The sequence below is a fragment of the Solanum pennellii genome, chromosome 3, assembly GCF_001406875.1.
Source record: "Solanum pennellii chromosome 3, SPENNV200".
Classification (NCBI taxonomy): domain Eukaryota; kingdom Viridiplantae; phylum Streptophyta; class Magnoliopsida; order Solanales; family Solanaceae; genus Solanum; species Solanum pennellii.
In genome coordinates, this window is record NC_028639.1 from 49,310,768 (window position 1) to 49,318,606 (window position 7,839).

The following is a 7,839-nucleotide window of genomic DNA, read 5'->3' on the forward strand; positions in this document are numbered from 1 at the left end:
TTGATCATAGATGTTCTTGTGGTGATGACTTCCAGATTTTGGGGAAATAATAGATGTTGAATTTTAGAAGTTATTGAATTGTCTTTTATTAATGAGTTTAAGTCTTCCGCATTGCTTTATGTTGATATTAAATTGGAATGTTAAGGTTTAGATTGGTTGGTTCGCTCACATAGGAGGGTAAATGTGGGTGCCAGTCGCGGCTCGGTTTTGGGTCGTGACAATGTTGAAGTCTTAAAAAACAAATTTAAAAGCATTTGCAAAAGACTTCTTGAAAAGATTCTATGAATTTTCTAGACTTGGCTCTTAACTTTCCTTGAATTTGAAGTTATGGATTCAAGGTTGTAATTTCATGTTTCTAGATGATTTCTATACGTTTAGAGGTCATTTAGAGTATTTAGAATCATTAGGAAGTGCTAAAGCACTTTTGAAAGGCTTAAACGGACTGAATTACAAAAATTAGGTGAAAAACACTGATATTGGCGCGTTCCGGGCGCACCGCGCCTTCCCCTTAAGTTTAGAAGCCCCATTTGGGCGCACTGTAGGAGAGCCTCCCCATGACCTCTGGCGCAGATGGGGCGTGCCACGCTTGCCTTCCCAAGGTGACGCTAGTGAACATTTCTCTCGTTTTCTAACCTTAAATCATTCTAAATACGATTCTTCTTCTCAAATTCACTCTAGATTTATGTACCCATATCATATACACAAGGATATAAACCCAATGAAATCAAGAAACAATACTTTCTATCTCAAGAAATTTATAAATGTCAACTCATGTTCAAGAACGAAAGAAATTAAAAAACAACATTCAAGAACATTCAAAATCAAATATTTTTAGGATGAAATCATACCGAATCAAACATGCTTGGCACGTGGCTGAACAAACCCAAAGTTGAGACAGACTCACTTACCTTCTTAGGGATCATTCCTGATGAAATCCACAAGTTACTTCGACCATCTTGGCGAATCTTGAACGCCGTTCTCTTTTCTCCTCTTTTCTCTAAACCTTAACTCTTTTGGTAAAAGTGTAAACTGAACTAGTTCAACTTATACCCCTAACTTAATTACCAAAAATGAAATAAATTAATAGGGCAAGGAAAAATACCAAGCTATCCCTTAAAAATCCGGATTTGGTCTTTTTCTTAACTCCAACAGCCCAACTTTCAAAGGGCGTAACTCACTCATCCGAATTTGGAATTGCGCAAACTCAGTAAAGCTGGAAAGATCATTCTAAGGAATTTCCAACCGTATCTGGAAATACACCTAAATCATCCTGAGCTAGGAGTTATGACCGTTTGAAGTGACCTAAACACACTATTTAACTTACTTAAAATTTCTAGATTTCCTTATACTTTCCAAAAATAAGTATTTTTAGATTTTAAACTCCTTTCTAGTTCTTTCTAGTTGTGAGATGTCAGAATATCTACTCCTTGGGAATATTATTCCTTTAATAAGGTTATTCTTACTAAACTATGGTTGTAATATCAAGTCCAAACACTCAACAAGCAAATGTAACAACAACATGATGACTCATAACTTAAATTGTACTAAGAAGAAAATTAGTACCTTGATCTGCACTTCCTCCGGTTTCAAAGAGATGTGGATATATCTTCTTCATATCCTCTTCATCTTCTCAAGTAGCTTCTTCAACGAATTGGTTCCTCCAAAGAACTTTGACTGATGCAACTTCCTTTGTTCTCAACTTGCGAACTTGGTGATCTAAAATTTCAACCGGAATCTCTTCATAGGTTAAGCTATGCTTTATCCCAATATTCTCATTTGGTATGATCAAAGAAGGATCACCATACATTTCTTCAACACGGAGACGTGAAATCCGGATGAACCGCTGCTAACTCTTATGGTAACTCCAACTCTTAAGCTACATTGCACATCGTCTTGGATATTCTATGAGGTCCAATATACCAGTGATTGAGCTACATCTTTTTACCAAACCTCATAACACCCTTCATGGGTGAAACTTTAAGTATATCCAATCATCTACTTCAAACTCTAACGGCCTCCTTCTAACATCCATGTAGGACTCCTGATGACACTGTGATATTTCAACCTCTCGGTAATCACCTTCACCTTCTCCATAGCTTGGTTAACTAAATCTAGTCGTATTAGCCCTGCTTCACTAATTTCAAACCATTCAATAGAAGATCTGCATCTTCTCCCATAAAGAGCTTCATAATGAGCCATTTGGATGCTAGAGCAGTAACTATTTTTGTAAATAAACTCAGCGAGAGGTAGATTATCATACCAATTACCCTTGAAATCAATCAAACAATGTACCTTGATACCTCAAAACACTATTTACCCCTTGTTCAAAATTCATCATTTTTTACTTATGAACACTTGCCTTTAATTCAAGCAATAAAGGATCTTGGTCTTACTTCCCTTTTTACTTCTGACACTAATGATGATTCATTGCAACTACTCCTCTTGCTATGGAATCCATTAATCAAACTCCTAGTCGTGCAAGTCTATGAACCTATTTTGATAAATCTTTCCTATCTTTATCAAAACGAGCGGTACTACGCATAGAGAATCTACTCAAGGTATCAACAACGACATTAGCCTTACTCGGGTGATAAAGAATACTAATGTAATAATCCTTGAGTTATTCTACCCACCTTGTTTGTGTGAGATTAAGCTCTTTCTGAGTGCACATATACGTTCAAAGCAAAACTACAGCAGCCAACTCTAAGTCATGGGTTGGATAATTCTTCTTATGAACTTTTAACTGACTGTAGGCATAAGTTATAACTTTGTCATTCTGCATTAATACACAACTCAAGCCAACTCTAGATGCATCAAAATGCACCACAAAGCCTTGACTACCGTCCAGTAAGTTCAAAATTTGGGCAGTAAACTTCTTTTTTCAATTCTTGAAATCTCTTCTTATAAGCTACAAACTATTGAAACTTCATTGTCTTCTGAGTCAACTTGGTCAAAGGGTAAGAAATAGATGAGAGCCCCTTTACGAACCTTTTATAGTAGTCATTCGAGCCCAAGAAACTCCTCATATCAATCGTAGAAATGAGTCTAGGCCAACTCTACACTGCCTCTATCTTTTGGATATCAACTCTAATTACATTACCGGACACTAGGTGGCCCAAGAACGCCATAAACTCAAGCCAAAACTCAAAATTTAGAGAACTTACAATATAACTGCTTATTTTTCAAAGTCTAAAGAACTATTTTGAGATAATTAGCATGATCTTCTTCAATCCTCGAATAGATTAAAATGTCATCAATGAAGACGATAGAAACATATCTAAGTAAGGCTTGAGTACTCTATTCATAAGGTCTATGAATGTTGATGGTGCATCAGTCAACCCAAAGGATATCCCTAAAAACTCATAATGACCATATCAGGTTCTGAAAGTCGTCTATGAAATATCACATTCCCTTACTCTTAACTGATGTTAGCCAAATCTGAGATCTATCTTAGAAAAACCGGTGGCACCCTGAAGTTGATTGAGTAAATCATCAATCCTTACAAAAGGATACTTGTTATTGATGGTAACCTTGTTGAACTAACAGTAATATATACACATCCTAAGGGAACCATCCTTCTACCTCACAAGTAAGACCGGACCACCCCAAGGTGAGTCACTTGGTCGATTAAAACCCTTATTTAGGAGATCTTTCAACTACTTCTTCAATTCTTTTACATCTGGTGGTTCCATTCTATATGGTTGAATAGATATGGAATGAATATCTCAAAGGATGTTTATGCCAAAGTCTATCTCTCTCAAGAGGGACTATAGGAAAATCATTCGGAAAGACTTATGGAAACTCTGAAACTAATTTAATAGGAGGTATCTCAACACTAGAGTCATTAACTCGGACTAAATAATAGACACACACCTTAGAAACTAACTTTCTTGCCTTAAGGTATGAACTAGAACGACCTATAGACACTGCAGAACTGCTTTTCACTCTAACTGGTTTAGTGAAAAACTGAAACTTGACTACTCGAGTGCTGAAATCTATTGATGCATAATAGGCATAAAGCCACTTCATACCTAGAATGACATCAAACTCTATCATTTATAACTAAATTAAGTCATCCATGGTACTCTTATGATTTACGGGAAATGGTACAATCACGATAGACTCACTCTACTAGAATAGAATTCTCAACAGGTGTAAAAACACTAAAGAGATCAAGATTTTGCTCTGGAAAAACATCAAAACTGAAGGCTTAGATCATACTAGTGAGAACATCTAGTGAATCCTCTTACTCTCAGCAACTAGTAATAGCATAAAGACGGTCTCCTTCTCGTCTGCCCCTGAAGTAGCTTATCTAGATGTAACTCTATATGGTCAAGCAAATGAAAAAGACTAGGATCTATTGCCCTCCTTGCCATTTATCTGCATGTTCTTTTGATATTCTTTTATAAAATGATCATTCTAGCCATACTTGAAGTAATCTGTGAAGCCATCATGACATACCCTTGAGTGTCTCCTACCATACTAGGAACATGCAGGATTCTAAATACCTCCTTGTGCCTTACCACCTTGGATTACATAGGTATAGCTTTGAAGTTCTTAAAATCCTGAGTATTGTACACACATTGGTTCCTTGGTGCATGTGCACTAGCAGATGATGAAGAAGGTCTTTGGTGCTTCTATTAGAAAGAAGACCAGTTCACATTATTCCTTTTCTGCCCGGACTCATTATTTATATCTTAGCCTTTATTCTTGAACTCTTATCTATCCCTCAAATTTTCCTCTCTCAACTTATTGCAAAAGGATCATCAGCCTTGCTATGCCTATGTCATCTATTAACATCACAACCTTACTTCCCTTACTTGACAAATGAGACAACCCAGCTACAAACAAGTTTGTTCTACTCTTCATGTGAACAACCATCTCTTATCTTCTCTTAGATCATGGGCAAAGAAACACCTTATAAAGGCCTCCTCACACAAATCCCAACTCACAATCATTTATACGTAAGCACGAGTTAGAAAGAAACTATTTACAGATAAACTTTAACACACAAAGTGAGTATTAAAGAAATGAGAATTTCCTAAATATTAAAGCCTCCTAAATTATACATATGGCGCACTTCACACCGATAACTAAGACTCTACAGACATGCTTCATAGAGTTCCTAAGACTCTAGGAAATTCTTTTCTCTAATACCAAGTTTATCACGCCCCGAGCCAGTACCCTGGGTGTGGCCCGTACTCAAGAACTATTGATGGCCCCAAGATAACCCTTGGACTAACTTACTTACTCAGCGGAATACTTTAAGCATAAACTAATGGATTCAAATGCTAAATAACTAACTGTCTTAACTAAACTCATAATGTTTTAAAAAATAAACATTTAACTTAGTCAAAGTGGAAACTCAAATCCGAAGATCAGACAATAACAAGATAATAAAGAATAAACTAACATTTGACTGACTAAGAAGGATGTTGGGACAAACCTTACAACATCCTAAACAATAAACTAGAAAGAAAGTAAAAGAGTCCTCTAGGATGCAGTGAGACTCACTACTGACTTTAGCCTGCTCAACTGGATTAACGGTGTGCTGGATGTCGATCCTCGTTACATGTCTCTGCATCATCATACAATGCAGGCCAACTGAGATTAATTATTAAATGTATGAATATGTAAGTTTTAATGCTAAAGAGTACTAACATAGGCCTGAAAGAATAATGTGAAGAACTTACCTGGCTCAACTCAACTCTACAAGACTGAACTCATTTCAATATATAGCAATTTAAAATAAGTGCAATATAAAGAAAAGATGTTTTAAATTATAATGTCAATTCTGTATATATGCAAGGATACAATATAACTCTGAGATGTATGTAAAATACAAATAAATCTGTATATAAAATACATTTAACTTATGTGGGAGTTTTTCTAACCGACAACCATCACTTAAGAGCTATAGTGATGATACAAGGTTTTCCTCAGGCTACCAGGAACGTCCTATACCTTGCCATTAATATAGAACCTGAACTGCTAAGTGGTCCACTAATCTATGCTAAAAACCACTAAAGGAATCATCTAAAAAGTATGACCTATTTCTACCAATGAAGGCTATATGGTTTATGGGGCCTGGGGGTTATCTGAACTCTCCCCCATATTGGTGCTCGATACTACTCCCAAAAATATCATTATATTAACTCTTTTGTTTTTAAAACATACTTACTTTTGTATTTCAGATTAGTGCTCAAATGTTAGTTCAAAGGCTACCTTGTGCTGGAAGACCTAACACCAAGTCCAGAAGTAAAGGTTATTAATGATTAGTACAATTTGTGGGAATGCTAGGATCATCAATACCCATGGTTCGTTGGAAAAACTCCAAAATATCAAGAAGATGCATAAGCTTTCTATGACAGCTACTCTTAAACCTTTTGCAGATAATTCTCATATCAACAATTACAAGATTTTATTATGAATGGATAATGTTATTTGTCACTTGTTTGGTAAAACATATGGAACACAAAGAGAAGTATATGATTTCTTGTATATACTCTAAGTGTAGGGACCATCTGAGAAGACCCTTTTGGGAAAGATTGTTTCACTTCTCTGATATGAACTTACCTTGGTGAACTACTGGTGACTTTAACGTTATTACTGCTACGGAGGAAAAATTTGGAGGGTGCCCTATAAAATGAACAAGAGTCTCAACTTCATCATTATCATTGAGGCTAGTGGTTTGATAGATATTGGGTATATTGGTCAGCACTTCACTTGGTGTAATCAGAGAACAGGGGATCTAGGTTCTGGAAAAGACTTGATAGATCCATGGTCAATGATCAGTGGCTTGAACTTATGCATCAAACCACCATTACCCATCTTCCTTCTATAGGTTCTGACCATTGCCCTTTGCTTATGGAAATGAAAGAGAGACTGGATCAAAGAGTCAAATATTTTAAATTCCTGCATTGCTGGACTGAAAATGACAAGTTTATGGATATTGTTCAAAGTTGCTGGCAAGAGGAGATGACAAGTGATCCAATGTGGCAATTGCACCAGAAGATGAAAAAATTAACTTCCACCTTGAGTATTTGGTCCAAAAAGGAATTTGGTAATATTTTCTCCACTATTGAAGGTTTTGAAGAAAAATTCAAAAATGCGGAGGAACAAGTTATTCAACATAATTCAGAAGAAAATAGAGCCAAACTCCATCTTATTAATGCAAGTATATCAAGTATCTCAAGTTGGAAGCTTCCATCCTTAAACAATAAACTCAACTCCAGTGGTTCAATGGAATACTAATTCCAAATAATTTCATTCTATTATGAGAGGTAGGAGAAGGAAATTATTCATGTATAAAGTTTGAACTGATGATGATGTTTGGGTACAGGAGATGACAATATTGCCAAAGAAGCTTGTGATTATTTCCAGAATATTCTCTCAGGTCAAGAAGTTAGGGACAATGAAGAGATTCTTAACTGAATCCCAAAATGGTCACTGAGGAACAAAATTAAATTTTACAACAGATGCCTACTATGGAGGAAGTAACTCATGTGGTCTTTCAATGAATCCTAACTCTGCACCTGGCCCAGATGAGTTTGGAGGAAAGTTTTACCAGTATTGTTGGGAGATTATTAAAGAAGATGTTTTGAAAGTTATACAACATTTCTTCTGTGGGCACACTATGCCTAGGTTCATTTCTCATGCAAGCCTGGTCCTAATTCCAAAAGTTGAGCATCCTAATAAATTCTCAGAGTTCAGACCTATCAGTTTGAGTAGCTTCTCAAATAACATTATTTCCAAGATTTTATGATTAGCTCCTATCCTTCCTCAGTTTATTTCTCAGAACCAATAAGGTTTTGTTAAGGGTAGTAGCATATCTGAAAA